Genomic DNA, 22,254 nt, shown 5'->3' on the forward strand with positions numbered 1-22,254 from the left:
TATTCCCTTGCCTGTAATGTTTACTTCACACACAAATTTGATAAACATGCAATCTAGTCTGTTTTCATTTAAGTAAATCAAATATTAAATAAAGCTGCACTGTCTATATCCACCATCCTAGTAATCCCATTAACAATGAGGTGACTCAGGCATGACTTACTCTTAGGGAATCCTTACTAGTTCTCTGCAAGTGATACATTTAATGATCCAGTCTGATATCAACACAACTGGTTTGGTCATTAATAAAATATTTTCCTTTCTAGTGAAAAATCCTTCTGTAGGCCCCAGGCATAACATTCCCATCCTACACTTTCCTCAAATTACTGACATGATTCTGGGCTCACTTGCACATCATTTATCTGGGTACAGGTATGTGGTCTCACTCATAGGCCACGATGTCTCTTTTCTAGCAGTTTACCTATATCTGGCCTCAGGAGTTTCTAGTTTATTAGCAGAGACATGCCAAAGCAGGATGAAAAAGTCTGTTCTCAGATTTTGAATGTTACCAACACAAAGAAACATAAGGTGGTGGATACGCCACTTACCCTGATCTGATTATTAACCCTGTATACAAGTATACATGTATTGAAAGGATACATTGTTGCCCTACGTAAATTACATATACACATTTATCAACTGAATATTGAAGAAATATATTTAAGGAAGTGCCCTCTCTCTCCATTATACTACCAACTCCTTCCTCTCTCTAAAATTTTTCTTAATAAGCAAACTTAGGAGCACTATTTCATAAGCAGAATTATTTATTCTCATCACACTGATCTATAGCCTGAAGCACACAGGGCTCTCCTGCATGAGTCTTCCATTCAAGCTGCATTAATCTGAGAGGATTTTCCCACCTGTTTTGGCTTACTTATAATTCTATGATTTAAAAAATACCCCCTCTCCTACTCTTATCAATCCAGGCTTCTCTCATATGGCTCTAAAACATGCAGCAGGGGACAGAAAGATGGACTTCCACAGGAGTCCCTAAAAAGCAATCAGGGGAGAGAAGTTTACAGTCCAGGAAGGTCTCAGGTCACAGGCTCATGAGGCCAGAGCAGACCTAGGTAACAACAAGGCCAATATCTTAATTTGACAGAAAAGGAAACAGGGTCAAAGAGGGGAAGTCACAATATAAACAAAATGTCAGAGCTTATATTAGAACATAATACTCCTCAAAAGCCAGGTAAAATATGAAAATTATCAGGGCCTCTTTTCTACATAACTAGTAACCAGTGGGATACAAAATGTGGCTCTAATATAGTAGGACTAGGAATCCCTTGTGTACTTCAGAGATACACAACTGCTCAGACAAAAAGTCACAATTTCAAAATTTGATTCATTTTTACGTGACTCTGTCTAGCTCTGCATCCAAACCTGAACAAATTATAGAAAAGTACTACAACCCACAAAAAAACATAGAAACCCCACAACTATTTCTGTGTGCAAAGAGATTAAGATTTACTTGGGGAGACTGAGCATGATAGCACATTACAGTTGTGATGAATGGCAAGAAAAGAGGTTTAATGACAAAGGCTATAGAGGAGGGGAGGTGATCCGGAGCTGAGATGGACAGAAAATGAGGACTTTTCTGACTTCCAGCTCAGCAGTGCTGTAGCCACTCTGCTTCTTTATTTCTCTGTAAAAAAAAAAAAAAAAAAAAAATCTTGTCCTTTATTTATCTACAAGGATGCTGGGAATATGGCCGACAGAAATGTGATGTGCAATCTTGAAGGAGAGTTTCCAGTGTTACAATCACAAATAGAAGGAGAAGTCAGCTACTGCCTCCTGCAAAAGCCCCAACACACTACCGTGGAAAATGAGCTGTTTCACTTCATAGCCTGGGTAAGGACTAAAGTGGTAATACCTGAATTATATAACTTTCAAAGAAAACAAAACAAGAGTCAATATTACTTCCCAATGACACAATCTTTAAAAAATCAACTCTTTTTTTTTTGGGGGGGGAGGGTTGTAATCTTGCAGAGGATTTTTTTTTAACCATACGATTCATTTTTATTTTTTTTTAGTCATACATGACAGCAGAATGTAATTTGACATATAATACATACATGGAATGTACATACATCAATCATAATGTCTATTCTATTCTGCTGCCCTTCCTATCTCCACTACTCCTCCCCTCCTCTCCCATCCTTTTTCTCAATTTTTATATTCCCACCTTCCTCTCTTATAAGAGAGGAAGTTTCCATAAAATATTTCAAAAATACATAAAACATGTATTTTTCCATTCTTTGTCAGCTATATTTTCATATTTCATCTAAACAAGTTTCTACTACATAGGTCCCTATAGGTAATTCCTATACCATGTGTTTAAGACTGTATTGCTATTTGTACTTTAGTGTTTGTCAGAAAAAGAGTAGATTTCACTGAAAACTTCTTTAAGAGAACAATGACTAAAATGGATTGGGAAAAAGAGGTGCTGAAAGTCATTTGTAATGAAAATAAGCCCAAAGGTGTAGTGCTGAGGGTGGGAGGAAAGACCTTTTAAAAGCAACCACAAAAGCAAATGAAAGGCAACGACAGAGTTTCTCCACAGATATTAATCAGATGCTCCAATTTCAGTTTTCAGCAACAGAGCCACTTTCCCAACTGCCCCAGCTCCCTCAAACAGATCACCAGGCTGTTGCAGAGAATAAAGAGCCTTGTCCAAGTGTCACAACTAGTAAATGTCAGAACCTGGACAGAACCCAGTCTTTTGAGTCCTGGGTCTTTGCTCTGTTCAAGACTCCAGGATCCTAGGTTTGGGGCATATGTGGTTTCTTACAGTTCTTCAAGGGAAACTTGAAACTTGCCTGTGAAAAGGAATTCAAAGATGCATGTCAGGAGACATTTTAGTCTCTGAAAAGACTTCTAGTGTCTAGAAAGCCCCAGACAGTGGGCACTAGTGAGCGTGTCACAAAGCCAGACACATTTCCTTTGAAAACATGAATTACTATGCTCTGTGGTATTTCAACTGAAGGGTGAATAGTCCTAAATCGGAGTTATCATATTAGTATATTAAAGGACTGCGGACCTGGATCCAGCAAAACATCAGGCACATAAAATACACTGGATTAAAGAAAATTTGTAAACAAGATGTTGGGATTAATATTATTATTTCTGTCCCTAAGATGTTGCAACAATTATAACTGTGTGCACGCAAGCACATACACGCAACTAGAAAATCCAAACCAGAGATTTCTAAGATTTCAGTCAACAACAACAAAAACCTTAAGCTTGGATATATTCTTAAATGTGGAGCAAAGGACTAAAAATACAAATGGTATTTAGCAATGCAGAGAGGATAGAAATAGCAGGTAAGCATACATAAATCAAGGGAAATAAAAGCTGTTGTTAGGCTTTTAATAGACTTTGCATTGTAGGATTCACTTTAGTATGGTCAAAGCAACTGTGCAACTCCCACTACCTGAAAATTTTCTCTTTAGCTAGATTCAGAGTATCCTTGGGTCTAATGAGAGCTCTTCTAAGTACTTATGTTCCCATTAAGGATGCTATCAAGATAAAACTCCACCTATTTCCCATGTGTACATCCATATTTTCAACAGCTACCCCAAATCAAAACTGCTCAGTCTTCATCAGAACCACAAACATTGCTTTGGAATAATAGGATTCATAATCAATCTTTTACATTCTTAATGAGTAATGTTCTCTGAGGTCATTAAATCAAATGTGTGCAATTTTATCAAATTTGCTATTTTTTAAAGATCCACTTATAGTTCATCTCCCCAGTGAACATTTTGGGGTAGCATAGGTTGTTGCTATAGCAAATTGATGCTACTCAGAACTGGATATTCTAATTTTAATCTAGGCTCCTTCCATTTACCACAGTAGTTGGTCAAGGGACAAGAGTGTATTTGGACATGGACCACCATCCCACAGATGTGTGTCTGATTACATATGGCTGATCAACCCAATCAACTAACCTTTAGTACTGGAAAAGCAAAATGATGCGCAATTTGCTAGAAGTCATGGTAAACAAAAAAAAAAAAAAAAAAGCAGGCTTTTTTCTAATGACCTCTCTGCTCAGAATACATCTTTGCTTATTCTACACTCCTGAGTCAAAATCTACTTTTATAAAACTCCTTAAATAGCCTAACCAAGTACATCCAAGTGTGACCCTACTCCTGTCTAGTTTATTAAATGTCTCCATGTACATGACTCTGATGATGTTTAATATCCCAAATGTAATCCCGCTACTCAAAGTGTGGTCCTTAGACCAGCAGGATCATATTACCCGGAAGTCTGTTTGAAAGGCAGATTTTCAGGCCCATCCCAGACTCTACTGAATCAGAATTCATGAGATTCCCAAGTGGTATCTTTATAACTTAAAATTTGAGAAACATTGCTTTATGACACATGTACCCTCAATGAATCCCAGCCTACTGACCAACTAAGGAATCCACTGCAGAGCTTCTCCTCTGGTGGTGCACTATAAACCTATATTCAGGCAGAAAGCAACTATTGACTACAACATTTTCATCAGGACAATATGATTAAAAACTTCTTACTTTGTGTCTTTTTAGTTTTTGTTTTTTTTTAAAAACACACTAAGTACAGTAGCTCCAAAGTAGTATTTAAATTTTCTATATTAATGCAATTTTGTTGTATATAATATTTGCTTTTAAGATAATAAGTAGTATGTGCATTCTGATTATATGTAAACAAATAAGTTTAGAAAGATATTTTTAATGCAGTAATTTGTGGCTTCCAGGATCCAACACATCATAGTCTGATAGAAAAAAATAAAAATAAAAATAACTCCTGCAAACAATGTTTTCAACACAGACTGATGACCAAGTTCCATGGCATATTTTTTTTTTAAGAGAGAATGAGAGAGGGGGAGAGAGAGAGAGAGAGAATTTTTAATATTTATTTTTTAGTTCTCGGCGGACACAACATCTTTGTTGATATGTGGTGCTGAGGATCGAACCCAGGCCACATGCATGCCAGGCAAGCGCACTACCGCTTGAGCCACATCTCCAGCCCTCCATGGCATATTTTTGTTTGTAATGTACACTGGGATTCTCTGCGTTTCCCCCTTACATTAACTTTCTAAAACTATATCTTGGGTTTTTCCCTCAGATAGTCATAAAAGGGAACCTGAAAGTAAAACTGACCACCCAAATTCCTAAAATGAATCACCAAATGCTGAAAGAAGGAGACAGATAACTTTGTGTATCAGGAAACAAAACCAGCTTGAGTGAGTCATCTCTGTGATCAAAGATAACAGAGCCACAGCCAGGACTTGTTGCAAGCAAATGGCCACAGCAATCACACGTCAGAATCTCATGTTTAATGGTTTCTCACAATAAACTGCATAAGTCGGCTCTGTGAAACCAGAAGTAGAACCCAGAGCACCACATAAATAATAAACACACTCTCTTGAGTTTGGTATTCTTATCCTTCTGCTCCAAGTCCATTTCAATTTTCAGTGGATACAATAAAATGAAGTTGCCGTTTTGTCAAGAAGTAAGCAGAAAGGTAAAAGTTAACCAGTACTATAGGCTTCCAGAGTGTTTCTCAAGAAAATGTGAATACTTTTTGAAGGCCTGCTTATTGTGGTGTTTAATCCAAAATGAAAACTGGGGCCACGGGCTCCCGAAGCAGGAAAGCCTGTTTCTGAATTCCATGCATATTCTATGTTCATGTTTCATTTTTTAGGCACTCCAAGCTTGAAGGAGATGAGTGGGAACTTGTACTACATGGCATTGCCATCAACAAGCCACCCCTGCATGCCCTAGCACATTCCTCCAAGTGAAGAACCAGGTGTCCTGATATCCTCTTGAACTGCTCAACAGGGGCTATATGCCAGGAGCAAGTCTGCACCATGCTGGGTGAGCTCAACACAGGGATAATGCAAATATCCAGGCTATGTTTTTCAAAAGAGTACCTTGTATCAGTACCACACACCCATTAGCAGGCATGTCTCCAAGGAAAACACTACTTACACAGTGGGTGCACCCATGAGAGAAGAACCTTCCACTAAAACACTGGAGGGTAGTCTGGGACAGGGGCAATAAGCCTCCTGCTCCTGTCTATCCAAGAGCCCTCCCAAGGAAAAACATAAACTAATTAATTAACATCTCTTATTATATAATAATTTCTGAAATAAAAACAAACTGAAATATCCTCACAAAATTCCCATGACCACCCCCAGTATTTTCACTTAGGATGATACTACCTCATAATGAAGGGAACAAAAGGTACCATGCTGAGAGCAGAAAAGGTGCCATCCATCGGGGAGGGGTGCAGTCTCTCCAGCACCAAAAGTAACAGGAACATGCTTGGGTGATGGTCCAATTGCCCCATATCACTGAAAAAAAAGTGGATGTACACAAAAGATCTGAACTTTAATAATTGAGGCACTATCTTCAAACCCTTTCTCATTAAGTAATTAATTAATTCTGTATATGAAGTGAGACTCTTTTGAGTTTTCCTTTTTTTTTTCACTTTTTTCTCCATTCATTTCATATCTTCCTAGTATTCATCAAAAGGGAAAAAACTCTAGGAAAAATCAGGGATTGGGCTCTTGCACATGATTTTCTTCTCAAAGTCAGTCATTTGCTTAAGCAGAGTCTACTACTCTTGAGTATGAAATGTGAAACTTTTGGTGTCCAAATGTATTTAAGGCATGAACATACTAGGGCCAAAGTCTGTCTGCACAAACTACTAATATGAGGAAATGTATCATAAACAGAAGAAAAACTCATTGATATAATTTTATTTTCCTATTACAGACTATTCACATATATTCACACAATATGCAAATACCCCTGGCAGAATATAATGGCACATGTTCTAATGTCCATACTAAAAATCCCACTACCAGTGATAGGGTGTGGTTGAAAGGGCAACGATGAACTTCTCTAACTGCCCTGATGAGACTGGAAGCCCTCTTTTATGGGGGATTCTGGGGGGTGGTACTAGGGGTTGAACTCAGGGGCACTGGACCACTGAGCCACATCCCCAGCCCTGTTTTGTATTTTATTTAAAGGCAGGGTCTCACTGAGGTACTTAGCACCTCACTTTTGCTGAGGCTGGCTTTGAACTCGAAATCCTCCTGCCTCAGCCTCCTGAGCTGCTGGGATTATAGGCCTGTACCACCGCACCTGGCAGAAAATAACTCTTAACAGAAGAAATCATCATGGGCTTCTGAAAAACTTTTTACCTGTCCACTGTACTGGCTACAGCTTCCAGCTGTTTGAGAAGGAAGGGATAGAGTTCTGGGAAATGAGAGAAAAACTCTCTGCCTGTCATTCTGTGGAGAAAGAAAAAAGATCAATTACTATCATGTGTTTCCCCTGATCCATTCCCCTCACATACACTTTAAAGAACAGTGACAAAGGTCATTTGTTTGGATACTTAATGCAAGTTAAAAACAAAACCTATAGCAACTTAAATTTAACAGAAATGATACATATAATTTTGACTTTGGACATGTTTGGATTTCTGGACTTTTAACTCCAAATTTAAGATTACATTTATTTATTTATTTATTTATTTATTTATTTATTTATTATTGAGAGTGAGAGAGAGAGAGAGAGAGAGAGAGGGAGGGAGGAAGGGAGGGAGGGAGAGAATTTTTTAATATTTATTTTTCAGTTATCAGCAGACACAACATCTTTGTTTGTATGTGGTGTTGAGGATCGAACCTGGGCCGCAAACATGCCAGGTGAGCGCGCTACCACTTGAGCCACATCCCCAGCCCAGATTACATATATTTATGAAAATTTGATACTAAGTCTGTCAGGAAGAAATACTTAACATGTGAAAATGCCAAGTCTGAGCCATTGATTTGGACTATGTGTACAGTCAAAAATCTGATTGATGCTGACTCAGCTTTGGTGATAAGGGTAGGTTCTAGAACAAGGTTTCCCAACCTTGGTACTAATCATTTTGGACCAAATAACCCTATGTTTTGGTGGGCAGTGCGGAGCAACATCCTGTGCACTGCAGGCTATTTATGTCCTGTGCCCTGCAGCCTCTGTGGCCTCTACCAAATAGATGCCAATAGCATGACACTCCTCCTTCCAATCATGACAATCAAAATATTTCCAGACATTGCCAAATGTAGTCAGTGAAATAAAATGGTCCCTGACTGAATGGCAATTATCAAGAATATAAGTAACAATAAATGTTGGTGAAGATATAGAGAAAAAGGTACACTCATACATTGCTGGTGGTACTGCAAATTGGTGCAACCACTATTGGAAACAGTATGGAGATTTCTCAGAAAACTTAAAGTGGAACCACCATTTGACCCAGTCATCCCACTCTTCATCATATATCCAAAAGACTTAAAATCAGCATACCATAGTGACACAGCCATATCAATGTTTACAGAAGCTCAATTCATAATAGCTAAGCTATGGAACCAACCTAGGTATCCTTCAACAGATGAATGGATAAAGAAAATGTGTTACATATACACAATGGAATATTAGTCATAAAGAAGAATGAAATTATGGCATTTGCTGGTATATGGATAGAAATGGATATTATCACGCTAAATGAAATAAGCCAATTCACCCAAACCAAATGTCAAATGTTCTCTCTGATATATAGATGCTGACTAACATTATTCAAGATTTTTGACCATTTTAAAAACAGGTTGCTTCTTTCCTTTCTTATATAGTCATAATTATGCACTGCATATACTTTCTCCTAGTTTGTAGTTTGCTAACTTATTTTCTTCCTAAAATCTTTTGATAAGCAGAGGTTTTTAGATATTTGGTAAAGTCTAATACTTTACCTTCTTTTCCTTCCTTTATGTCTCATGCTTTTCATGGCCTAAGAAATCTCTGGCTACTTCAAAGTAAAACATTTCTTGTTTTCTTCTAGAAGCTTTATGGTTTTAGCTTTTATGTTGAGGTCTATGATCCATCTAAAATTAACTTTTGTGTATAGGGTGACAGAGAAGTCAGGTTCTTCTCCCCCCCCCCCCCCGCACTGGTATATCATGTTTTTAAGGAGATGTTCCTCAAACAGGAGAGGTGTGCTGTGCTCATGGCTTAAAAGATTTAATATTATAAAGATGAAATTCTCCCCAAGTTGATTATAAAGACAATGCAATTCCAATAAAAACAGTAATGGGTGTGTGTGTGTGTGTGTGTGTGTGTGTGTGTGAGAGAGAGAGAGAGAGAGAGAGAGAGAGAGAGAGAGAGAGAGAGAGAAGTGATCTAACAAAAGATTCCAAAATTAATATAGACACACCAAGCGATAAGAATTAAGAAAAGCAAAGATAATTTTAAAAAACAAGGTTGGAAGACTCACCAATCAGATAGCCAGAAATATTAGAAAAGTTTAGTAATTAGGACAGTGTGGGGACAATTATTAAGCCAATAAAAAAGGATCAAGAGCACAAGGACAGACACATACACGGAAACTTGATTAACAGAAAAGCTGATACTGCAGATTATAGAAAAGGATGGTATGGTAATAGATTATCTAACAAAATTAAAATTGGATCCTGCCCTCTTACTATATATAAAATTAAATTCCATTGAATTGAAGACTCAAAAACAGCCATAAAGTAAAATAACAAATAATAAATAAAGTTTTTTCCCTATTTTGGAAATTTATGGCTCTGTCCTGATTATTCCTGGCCTGCTTCTTTTTTTCCAGTAAGGATATCCTGAGACAGCCTAGTTGGTACATCCTCTGCATACTCTAGCCAAAGGGTGTACAGAAGACTCAAACTTCATTCTGTTCAACCACATCTGAATTCTCCAGAGGCTGAGTTCTGTATCATAATAACCACTTTTTTGAGTACGCTGTTGATTCATTCCTTGATCCTTTGGTAGCCCTAGTGGGATAAAGTGGAGTTTTATAAAAGTTTCTTGCCCCTCTTGTACATGACCATTCCAGACAAAAAGCCTTGCTGCAGTAGAGAATGATGGGGGAAAGGTGACGCTACGAAGTGGGGCAGTTGATTCTCTGGAGGTAGAGGGAGAACAACTTGGACACCTGGGAGGGGAACATCCCTGACCCTAGAAGATACAACAGAAGGAAGAATGCCAATATTCTGTGTCATTTGAAACTGCTACAGGAGGAAAAAAAAATCAGTTTCCAAAAAAAGGAAAAGCAGAAAACAGATATCGTGGAAGAAAAATTTTAAACAGAAGCAGCAAAAAGAAGCATCCTCTATAAAGTCAACTGTGTCACACCATATAAATTCCTTGCTGGATTTAGATTAGCAGGTACGGACACAGACTGTAATGAGAAGAAAGTGTAGGGTTCTCATACATATAACTCAGAGCACAAAACAGAAACTCTGTAGCTGGCACTTATACCTATATTATGCAATCGGGAATAATAAATATCTCTTTTAATTTTTTTTAGTTGTAATTGAACATAATACCTTTATATTATTTTATTTATTTATTTTTATGTGGTGCTAAGGATCAAACCCGAGCCTCACACATGCTAGGCGAGAGTCTTAAAGCTGAGCCACAACCCTAGACCATAAATATCTTTAATAATTAAAAAAAAATAAGAAAGAAACTGCCCCTACAGTCTTCCTCACCTAGGAAAATGCTCTGCTATGTCTCTCCCAAACTGTTGTGACCACTTTAAATTCACCTGCTGGGTCTGTCATCCTCCATCTGCTCACAATTTGACTTCCTTTCCCCTTAACCTTACTGAAAAATCTATCAAAAACTGTACATAATGGCCCTGCCTCCAATGGCTGACCCTTCTATGCAAAACACCTGTCAAAAACTCCGGATGTCTTCCCCTTTTCTGAGGCCACCACTCAAGCACTGTCTGAGGGAGGTGAATGCCTCTCAGCTGGTGGTATAACAAAACAACTTAGACATACCACCTACAAGCAGTATCTCCAAATCCAAAGACTAGAATTAATTACTTGGACTCACTGATAAACTCTAAAGTTTTTTGTTATTTAGAGCTTGTTGTTAGGTAATGTTGGAAGGATCCTGGAGAGCTCCAAAAAGTCCAAATGCTATCTTTTTACAGGGGCATCATGTGTGTCCTGGGATTGTATTTCTTTTTTGAAAGCAGGCATTAACTTGCCTCACTCCTCAAAATATGCACTTAGGGGCAGTTGTAAAAGACTTTCAAGTGTTTAAGGGAATGCCACCAGTTGATCATGTGCCCTCCAATGATTGTGAAGATGACTTCAAAACAAGGCCATGCTGGTTATTCACAGAAGCTTCCTAAAGATGTAAGTCACTCAATTTTTACACATACTACTATGAGAGTCCTCCAATTTAAAAAAACATGTTTTTTTTAAAATTAAAAAACAACATATTTGTCATCTGACTTCAACTGAAGTCTTCATTGTACCTCAACTGAGGTCACTCAGGTTTGCTTCAAATCATGAACAGGGTTCTTATGGATGAAAAACTGTCCTTGACTTCCAATTTACATGTTAAGACAAACCCTGTGCAATCACTAATACATTTTAAGCTATCTAGATTAATGCCTTGGGCTAAGTGGAAAGGTCAATACAGAAAATTCAAGAGAAAACCAAAGACTCTATTGGCTTATTAAATTTGTGCAACTGATTGGATCTGAGATGCCGGTGGGCATGGTTGATGTTATACTGAAAGTTATAGTTATCCGGCTGCTTGGATCCCTGTTGACAGTAACCTAAACTAAATGTTGTATGAGATAAAATAAATGGGCTTAGTCCCAATTTGTCAGTCAAATTAATCAAAAGAGCTGACAGCATGACGTACTCAAGGGAAAATTCTGCAAAAATCAAGATAGTATAGAAATGAGGGATGGATAAAATTGAGAGAAAATTCTCCTTACTACACATCTTGAAAAGTAAGGCAATGGCTACTTATGTTTTGGACTCTATTCAAGGATGTTTATGGGGGGCTGGGATGTGGCTCAAGCGGTAGCGCGCTCGCCTAGCATGCGTGCGGCCCGGGTTCGATCCTCAGCAGCACCACATACCAACAAAGATGTTGTGTCCGCCGAGAATTAAGAAAAAATAAATAAATGTTAAAATTCTCTCTCTCTCTCTCTCTGTCCCCCTCTCTCACTCTCTCTTTAAAAAAAAAAAGGATGTTTATGTAATGAATAGCCTTAGGAGACAGAATATCTCCATCTGGAGCAAAGGGCAGACATGTATACTACCCATTATAAAAGATTTTGTTTCCTTAACTCTGAGATCCACTCCTGTGATGTAACCTACTGAGCATACAAGTATTTTCTGTCTCTCTTCATACTTCCTGTGGTTACTGGAGTTCAGGACACTAACATAAAATTGCTGACCATATGGTTACTAGAGGCTGCTAAGACAGCAACTTAATATTATTAAAGTTAAAATGAAGAAAATTAGTAATAAAAGCATTTTCCTACATTCCCTAAAAAACCTGCATTATATACGAACAAGTAATTGATGAAAAATAGTTCCTTTATAAAAGAATTCTGCCAGGTGCAGTGGCCCATTCCTATATTCCCAGCAACTGAGGCAGGATTTCAATTCCAAAGCCAGCCTGGACAACTTAGTGAGATTCTCAAAAGAAAAAATGAAAAAGGTCTACAGAAGTAGGTCAGTGGTAGAGCACCCAGTACTGGGAGGGTATGGGTAGAGGGGCATCCAGCTAATACATGTTGAAAGAAAATACAATTATACAATCATCATTTTACAACACCTGATAAAAGAAAAAAAACAAACTAATGAGTCTAGGCAGAGATTACTGATGGACGCTAAAACTATTAAGTGAAAGGAATTTTGTAAAAAGATCAAGATGACACAATCTGCAATAAATCCACTGATCAACCTCAGCATTACTAAAAATGACATATGCATCTAAAGGGTTCATGAATTAGGAAGCATACATACTATCTATAAAATATTTTGGGTACAGTGGTGCACATCTGTAATCTAGCTGCTCCTGAGGCTGAGAAAGAAAGATCTACACGTTCAAGGCCATCCTCAGCAATTTATTAAGACCCTGTCTCAAAATAAAAATTTTTAAAAGGCTGAGGACATAGTTTAGTGGTAGAATGCCTCTGGGTTGAAACCCCAGTACAGTGAAGAAAAGAAAAAAAAATTTTAAAGACTAAAAGCGATGTGTGGAAGTTGTTTCGGTTCCTCCTCAACCCAATAAATCAACTGTAAAAAGATATTTATAGAACAAAAGGGAAATTTTGAATATTAAGGAATTATTAACTTTGTTAGGCATGATCATAGGACGGTGGTATTTCTTCTTAAACTTCTTTATCACTCATTAATACATAATGAGTAAATTTACAGGAAAAAAAATGACATGGATCTGCAATCTCCTTTATGAGAAGGTAAAAAACGGGGGAAATAAGATTGGCAAAATGTTGCTAACTGCTGAAGCCAAGTGATGAGTATGTAAGGGTCAATTATACTACTCTCTTCATTTTTACATATGTTGAAAATTCTCATAATAAAACTGTTTTTAATTAAAAATAAAAGTCAGGTCACAATTAAGGAGATAATTTATAATAAATGTATCTAAGAGTTACATAATCAATACCCAAAATATATAAAGAACTTTAATGAATCAATAAGCAAAAGATGAACTCAATGTAAAGATGGACATACCTATCAAAATCACAACTCACAGAAGGATCTCTAAATGCACTTGCCCAATAGAAACTCTTCATATACAACTAAAAAGGTCAGTGGACATGTCCTCTTGAGGACTCAATTATTAATGTCTAAGGGAATAAGCCACTTCATAGTTGCCTGGTATCTCTTGATTGAGAGAGAGAAAAATAAGCAATTGTACATGTGCAGATCATATGATTCTCGCACTTTGATTAAGAAAGTGTCCTGATAGGTAACTAGCTCTGTTGACCACAATACTGCCATGAAAAAGGGCTGCAGAACTACTATTGAAGATTGAAGTCATTAAAAAAACTAAAACAACTAACTCAACTAAAACAGCTGAATTAAAGCTAACTGTCCCAAATAGTAAATTACTTCATTCAGATACCTTATCAAATATTTACCAACTAGTTTATCTTGGAAGATTATATATATATATAAAGAAGGTATATTACTCAAAGGTAAACATTTGGTGGATATTTTAATTATTTTAGAAGCTAAGTAGGATTTTGACAACATTTTTTCAAAAGTACACAGTTGTATCTCAGTATTCATGGTGGGTAGGTTTATTTCAGGACCCCCACAGGTCCCAAATGCATAGATGCCTTATATAAAATGGCATAGTATTTACATATAACCCATGTACATCTTTCTGTATTCTTTAATTCATTTTTAGATGATTAATAATACCTCATACAATATAAATGCTATGTAAATAGTTGTTACACTGTATTGTTTAGGGGCTAATAGGAAGAAAAACCTGAACATGTTCAGCACAGATGTATTTTTCCCCAAAATATTTTCATTTTATCCTTGGTTGAATACATGAATGCAGAACTTGTATATACAGAGAACCGACTATATACTGTTAAAATCATTGTCACCATGCTAGATGGCATAGGACTTTCAAGAATTAACTATGCACTTATCAGTGTTTAAGGAAAACCAAAATTATTTTCTAAAGTGAATTTTAACTTCATCTGAGCACTCTGAGAACATAGGAGGTGTTCTTCAAGACTACCATTCTTAGGTTCCTCCATCCTGTAAGAAAATGTTGACCCTACTTCTGATTCGGCTCACTTGAAAGACCAGGATTCCACTTTACTACAAACAAAAGAGCTGAGCTCTGTGTGCTTGCCAGGGAGCATCATCTCAACTCTGTATCTGCCAAAAGCTCCTAAAGACTTGGCTAAATATTTACATACTGTGCCTGAAAGATATGTAATATTAACAGTTATGTGTATTATAAAAAGCCCCAAGAGGTAGAGGACAGGGAGATATTGTTTTTTGTTTTTTTTTTTTTGAATTTTTAATATTTATTTTTCAGTTCTCGGAGGACACAACATCTTTGTTGGTATGTGGTGCTGAGGATCGAACCCGGGTGGCACGCATACCAGGCGAGCGCGCTACCACTTGAGCCACATCCCCAGCCCTGAGATATTGTTATCTTAGGGACTTAATTCAAACTTCACTCATCTATAACTTTCAAATCCTAAAGTCTACAGCACCTTGAATACAGAGCTTAGAATGATAATCTGCTAATAACAGATTCCAAGTAACAATGGCTATATTTGTTTTTATGGCCACACTGAATGCAAGGTCACTACTTACAATAGTGCTTCTTTGTGGACGTAGTTCAAAGGTTTGGGGGTGTCTATGAGTCTGCCTTTTTTTTTGTACAAGGAATTAAAACCTGGGAAGATTACCGCCAAGGGACATTCTCATCCCCTTTTTATTTTTTATTTTGAGATAAGGTATCACTATGTTATTGAGGCTGTCTGCAAATTTGCAATCTTCCTGCCTTTTCCTCCCAGAGAAGCTGGAATTATAGGCAGTGTGACCATACCTGGATACAGGTCTGTAATACAGTCTTACTTTAAAAGGCTAAGATCACGGTACCATTTTAGGTCATATACGAATCTTTCTCCTCTGAATCCTGACTGTTGTTTTTCACTTGCTACTTAATTAAAATTATCATTAGATTGTAATTTTCTCACAAAGGTAGTAAATATTTTTTAAAAGTACCTACAAGCTTCCTATTGAGCACTGTACTAGATCCTGTGGGAGATAACTAACAATATAAGATACTTACTGCTCTTGGAGCTTAAAATCTGTTTAGAAAACAAGATATATGTGTCAGAGTCAAATGAATGATGTTTATAATAAGAGTTCAGAGTTGGAAAACATATCATTGGGGGTAAAAAGGTTAGGGAAAGTTTTGTGGGAAAGAGGGAAAACAAGATGAGCCTTGAAATACTAGTAACACTGAATTAAAAACAAGATAAAACAGAGTGGGTAGGCCCAGCTAGATGTAAGACAAAAGGACTTTGTGACAAGAGAAGGTAGAAAAGGTAGACTGGCAAAAGTTTCTTAAAAATGTGAATGCCAAGCTAAGCAGCTTCACTTATGTTTTACTGGCTTTGAAAGTTTCCCTTGTAAAAAAAATTCTAGTTGACACAAGAGTTATACAAATTTATGGGATACAATGCAATGATTCATTACATGTGTACACTATGTAATGATCGAATCAGGATGATTAGCATATCTACCCATCACTCCAAACAAGTTATTTCTTTATGATGAAACATTCAAATCCTCTCTTCTAGCTATTTTGAAATATGTATACATTATTTTAACTATAGTCATCTTACTGTGCGATCACATACCAGGACTTATTTCTCCTATCTAAATGTAAATCTGTGCCTGGCCTGAAAAGTTTATGAGCAGGACACAGAGAAACAAAGAAGATGGACAAGGCAGGGAGAGAGCGTAGAAAACTGCTGACCCAACAGTCACTCACTAAATGTTTACCTTGCTACCTCAACTATGGCTGAATTTCTGAAGACTGGAACTCACACTTCTTCACGTCCCTCCTGATACACAACACAATATTACATAAATGCCACTGGGCCAGAAAATATTTTGGCAATAAATGAATAAATAAACTTAGAGAAGAAAAATTTTCTAATATGGTTGATCTCAAACCTATCCTTCAATGCCCTTTTATTTCTCTCAGTGACTGTTACCCACCCAGTAGCCATCTGACTCCCCAAGTCAGAAACGAAACACCCCATGCACAATCAACCAGCAAATCTTGCTGCTTCTACCTCCAGAAGGTCTGTTGAGTCAACCTCTCTCCATCCTTACTGCTACTGCCCTAGATGCTATAATACCCTTTTTGCTTCCCACCACCGGCTTCAATCTAACTCTGTTGTGATAAGAGGTCTTTCTCTAAAACACCAGGAAGGAAGCCAGAGAGTGATTTGGGGGTCATATTCACTCTTACAACAACTCACTCTTTGGAGAATGACCTCAATCCTTTTTGAGGGCAGTACCCCCAAATGATTTCACTCTAAGCTCTACCTCTTAAAGGTCCTACCACCTGTAAACACTGCTGCAGTGAGGTCCAAGCTCCCCACACATGAACCCCTAGAGGACATGCTCAAACCACATCCAAACCACAGCATCTGGGTTAGGTACCTGTCCTTGGTTTTGCACTGCAACCTGTGCTCTCCCCATCACAGAACTTGCAGCAAGTCATACACTGAACTTCCTCTTTGTTTGTGTATTTATCCCACCAGATGATAAATTGGGCCCAGGCAGAGATTCTAACTAATGTTTTTTCCACAGTCTCTCTGATACTAAGTATGATGTCCAGTTCACAACTGTATCCAATGCAAACTTACTGCATGAACCAAACAAAAGGACAGAGTCCTTAAGACAGACAGAGAAAGAAATTAGGATGAAGATGGGAACAGAATAATTTCATGAAGCTCACAATTAGCCATATCTAATGGCATTCAGAATCATCATTCGGGTCAATAAACTGAGTATCCTGCCAGGGCTTGACATTTTCTTAAACACAAATAGACAAAGCTTGTCTCACAGGTTTATAAACAGTTCAATTTGATTTCATCCAAACAAGCAAACAGACTGATGTTACCACCACAAGATATAACAAGCCCTGGGGGTGAATACTCCAGTGACAGCCATTTCAAACCTGTTTATTTATATGGTCAAAACTAGTTCAGCAGCTTCATGAAATCAATAGAAGTGATAACCAAAAGGGAAAAGCTAAACCTCTGTAAGTTCAAGCTCCCAGGAAGAGAAAAGACAACCAAAAATTGTAAATGGGATAAACAGGCAGACATAGGTGAAAACACACAAGCCAGGACACAGGGTGAGAATAAGGCAGCTTTAAGTTGAGGATGCCAGACTGTGAAAGAGGTGCACAAACCCCTAGCCCCCCAGGGAGGATACACAGGCACAACGGGAGGGAGAACTGCTGGGCCCAGGGAATCCCACCCAAGAGTATGACTATACGTATGAGGACAGATCAGACACCCCACACCACATACGCTTCACTGCCATATTTTCATCTGGTTATTCAGAGAAACTACAGTCACAGGAATAACTTTAAAAAGCTTTCATAAAATAATTTCTGTCCATAAAGGAAATCTACGTTAGTGAAAGGATCTATTTCAGGAAGAGGGCTGCTCAGAGACAATTTTTATTACCTGAGACACTGCTGATCTGCACACAAGACAGTCTTTATTCACTATATAATTTCTCCTCTCACCTTGCTATATTTGTTCCCATCTCCCCAGAATCCCTGATCCCTGTTCCTCTCTGGAGCTTGGGAAACTTCATAAGTTTCGGTCATCTGGCCCAGTCTCATATTTTGTGGGACTCTCCTATGTATATGCACATAATTAAAATAGCATTTGTCCTGCTAATCTGTCTTATGTAAATTTAATTCATAACCCAGTCAAAGAACCTAGATTGGCCATAAACAGAAAAAGTTAAAATGCCAGAAGTATATGCTTCATAACAAAAGCATTATTATGATGAAAACAATTATGCAATGAAAAAAACAAAGAATTTGCAAAATGTGTTAAGGAAAAAGAAGGTATTTTCACCCCTAGTCCCTATATATATATATATACATCCCACATCATTCTCAATCATCCCAGGAACCAAGATCAATGGAGCAACTCACAAAGATATAAAAGGAAAAAACTAGAGAAGGCAAACAAAACCCCGCAGGCTCGAGGAACTGCTGGGCAACAGCAGCAAAGGCATAGGTGATGCCCAGCTTTGAAAAGGACAGGACTTATTCACAGGCCATGGAGCAAACACTATAAATCTAGTCATTAGATGGAAACAATGGCTAAAGGCAAAAACCTAGAGCTTTTCAGTTGGTGTTTCAAATAGAAACCAAATAAACTATTAAAACGGAGCAACTCCCTAGATTTGGGCTAATAAAACCAACTCAGAGGACAGAAATCAGCAAAAGGGCCTGTCTCCTTGCCACACTGATTGCTGATAAAATAGCAAGCTCATCTTAAGAAAAACAACATCCTCCAAGTGGAAACAAACCTACAAAGGAAGACAAAGCACACACAAGCATTTCAAAGGATATGATCAAATGCAAAATAAAAAAATAGAAACAACTCATAAAAGAGAAATCTGGCTTTGGAACCTCTCCAGGAGGAACATCTCTGACTCTGTTCTTGGAATCCTATCCCTACCTCTGACTAGGCAACACCATCACATATTCCCCAGAGCAGCAATGAGTAAAAGAAGGAGTGAATAACAATTACATAAGAATTTTCTTTTAAATGAAATGAAATGAAACTGAAAAGAATGATTAGAAAGAAATCAGGAGTCTCACAGTCAGAATCTCATACTCAACAAAACCCTTGGGCTAGAGACATAGCTCAGGAGTAAAGAGCATCGCACACAAGGTCCTAGGTTTCAACTCTAGCACCAAAAAAGCAAACGAAAAACCAAGCCCTTGTACCCAAGCAGTGGTTCTACCAGGAAGTCCCTTTATTCAGCTACAGGCAAACCATGTAGGAAGCCCAGGAAAGGATCTGCCCCAGGGTCTCTAAGTGCTGACGGATTAGCTGTCCTCCCAGTCTCTTCATTTCCCTTCTAATCCTCTGCAGACGACTGAGAAATTGCTGGACTTGGTGAATGCTTTTGTAACCCTTCCCTTTCAGAAGCTGCTCTCAAGATGGGGAATTTCCAAATGGCTAAACTGGCTATCACAATACCATATCCAGGGAGGGAGTGAAAGGTTTTAGTTCTGGAAGTGCTCCGCCATTTGCCAAGAAAGTCACTGGTCCAGAAGCAGTCCTAGAAACATATTTGCACTCACTTCACTGGTAGCTGTTAATTTTGATACAGGTTCTTGCTAAATTGCTGAGGCTAGCCTCAAACTTTGTAATCCTCCAGCCTCAGCCTCCAAGTCACAGGGATTACAGGTAAACACCACTGCACCCAGAGAAAACATGCATCTCTTAAACGCCTCATGTGTGCAGGTTTCTATTTAGGCAGTTTCTATGGATTTGTTTTCACACCAGAAATTATTTCTTAGAAAATGCTTCTTGCTGAAGGGGCTGGGGTTATGGCTCAGTGGTAGAGCACTTGTCTCACATGTGCAAGGCCCTGGGTATTCGATGCTCACCACCACATAGAAAGAAAGAAAGAAAGAAAGAGAGAGAGAGAAAAAGAGAGAAGGAGAGAAAGAGAGAGAAAGGAAGAAAGAAAGAGAGAAAGAAAGACAGAGAGAAAGAGAGAGAGAAAGAGAGAAAGAGAGAAAGAAAGAAAGAAAGAAAGAAAGGTATTGTGTTCAACTACCAAAAAATATTAAAAAAAAAAGAAAGAAAAAAAATGTTTCTTGCTGAAGTCCATTTTCTAAACAGTCTGTTGTATACTTTCTGGAGATGACTGGCAAATTCCTACCTTCCCTTGTGTAAACCTCCTTATTTATTTATTTATTATTTTTACTCGTGTTGGGGATTGAACCCAGGGCCTTGGGCATTTGAGTCAAGCACTCTGCGAACTGAGCTATATCCCCAGCCCCACAATCCTCCTTTCTGTATGTTTGTTTCATCCCTGTTCCTCAACTTGGGATGCCTTGTGATCTGCTCTAATCAACAGAAAGCAGCAGAAGTGACACTGTGTTAGTTCTGGCTTAGGACTTAATAAGCATGGCAACTTCCATGTTTATCCTCTTAAAGCCCGGTCAGTCCCCAGTCACTGATGCCCGCAATTCCAATTGCAGCCACATAAGTGTGAAGTCATCTTGGTCTTTCCAACCTTGGTTGAAGTCTCAAATGAATGCAGCTTCTGAGTGATTCCATAGGACATCACACAGTGAAGAAACCACCACCACCCCCAGCTGAATCTAGTCAGCCAAGAAAAATATAGAAATCATAAATTGTTGCTATTTTAAGCCATTAAACTCAGGGATGGTTTGTTATGCAGCAATATGTAAGTGAAATAGTCATAAAACTGAAAGCATTGTGTTAAACTTCAGGGAAAAGTAATAATAAATAAAAGAAAAGCTGATAATAAGGAACACAACTCCAGAGGCCAGCAGTCAATGGTATGAAAATCAAGGTGTCAGCATGACACCTCTGGAGGCTCTACTGGAGAATCTAATCTTTACCTCTTCCAGCTTCTAGTATCTGCCAGCACTTTTTGGCTTATAGCTATGTTAATCAGATTTCATTTCCTGAACAAAATACCTAACCAGAACAACTTACAGGAGAAAACATTTATTTTTGGCTTATGGTTTCAAAGTTTTAGTCCACAGTCAACTCAATTGTTCTGAGCCCAAGGTGAGGCAGAGTATTATGGCAGAGAGGTGTAGCAGAAGGACACTGCTCAGCTGATGGCAGCCAGAAAGCAGGGAGAGAGCAGGAGCCAGGGACAGAATACATAATCCCTATGGGCACACCTCTAGTGACCCACCCTCTCCAACCTTTACCTGCCTTTAGCTACCACCTAGTAACCCATTTAAATGATTAATCCATTGATTAGCTCACAACTCTCATAATCTGATCATTTTACCTCTGAACATTCCAGGATCACGAGCTTTTGGGGAACACCTCATATCCAAACCATAAGAAGTCGCATTGTTTCAATCTCTGCCTCTACAATCATGCCATTTTTTCCTCTTCTCTCTCTGAAGACTCCCTCTACCTCATGTCTATAAGTGATTACATTAGGGCCCATCCAAATTATTCAAAAGAGTCACCTGCTATGGCTTGGATATAGTTTTAAAATATTACCCTCCAAAGGTTCACGTGTTGGAGATTTGGTCCCAATGTGGCAAGGTGGGAGCTGAGACACTATTTAAGAGGTGGGGGCTCTAATGGAAGGTCCTAAGGATATTAATATTAAGTAGCTGCTCCCAGAATTCATAAAACCCTGAACTCTCCTGAGAGTTGTTAAGAGCAAGCCCAATCTCTAGACCCCTAATCACTCTCTGGCTTCCTGTTTGGTGATGTGATCTCTGGCTCCCACACATGTTCCCTACCATTTCATGCTGTCCACGATTAAGCCCTCATCAGAAGCGGAACCAACTGGGCCACCTGAACTTGGACTTTCAGCCTCCCAAATATTAGTCTGCCTTAGGTATTTCTTTGTAGTAACAAAAAAAAATAGACTAATACATCACCCTATCTCAAGGCCCTTAAGTTAGTTACATTAACAAACACCCCACTCCATCTATTCCATACAAGGTAACGTTTATAGGTTCCAGGAATTAAGACTTGGTCTCTTTAGGGGCCATTACTCTGCCTGTCACAACTGCTCAGACAAGAGTTAAGCACAAGAATGAACATACTAGTTTAGTCCAAGGCTGTTGTTTTCTAAAGCTTTAA

General features: G+C 38.2%; 1 protein-coding gene across 1 annotated transcript in view; it reads right to left on the bottom strand.

Moving 5' to 3' along the window:
• Positions 1-6,189: 6,189 nt before the first annotated feature.
• LOC144372675 (uncharacterized) overlaps positions 6,190-22,254 on the bottom strand; it is a 63,436-nt gene continuing 47,371 nt past the window's right edge. The window contains exons 5-6 of the mRNA XM_078035974.1: positions 7,190-7,279; positions 6,190-6,334 (exon numbers count right to left, since the gene is read on the bottom strand). The gene's annotated coding sequence lies outside the window, so the exon portion shown is untranslated. The remainder of the gene's footprint in view (positions 6,335-7,189; positions 7,280-22,254) is intronic.

This window comes from Ictidomys tridecemlineatus, unplaced genomic scaffold, assembly GCF_052094955.1.
Source record: "Ictidomys tridecemlineatus isolate mIctTri1 unplaced genomic scaffold, mIctTri1.hap1 Scaffold_1448, whole genome shotgun sequence".
In the NCBI taxonomy this organism is placed as follows: Eukaryota; Metazoa; Chordata; class Mammalia; order Rodentia; family Sciuridae; genus Ictidomys; species Ictidomys tridecemlineatus.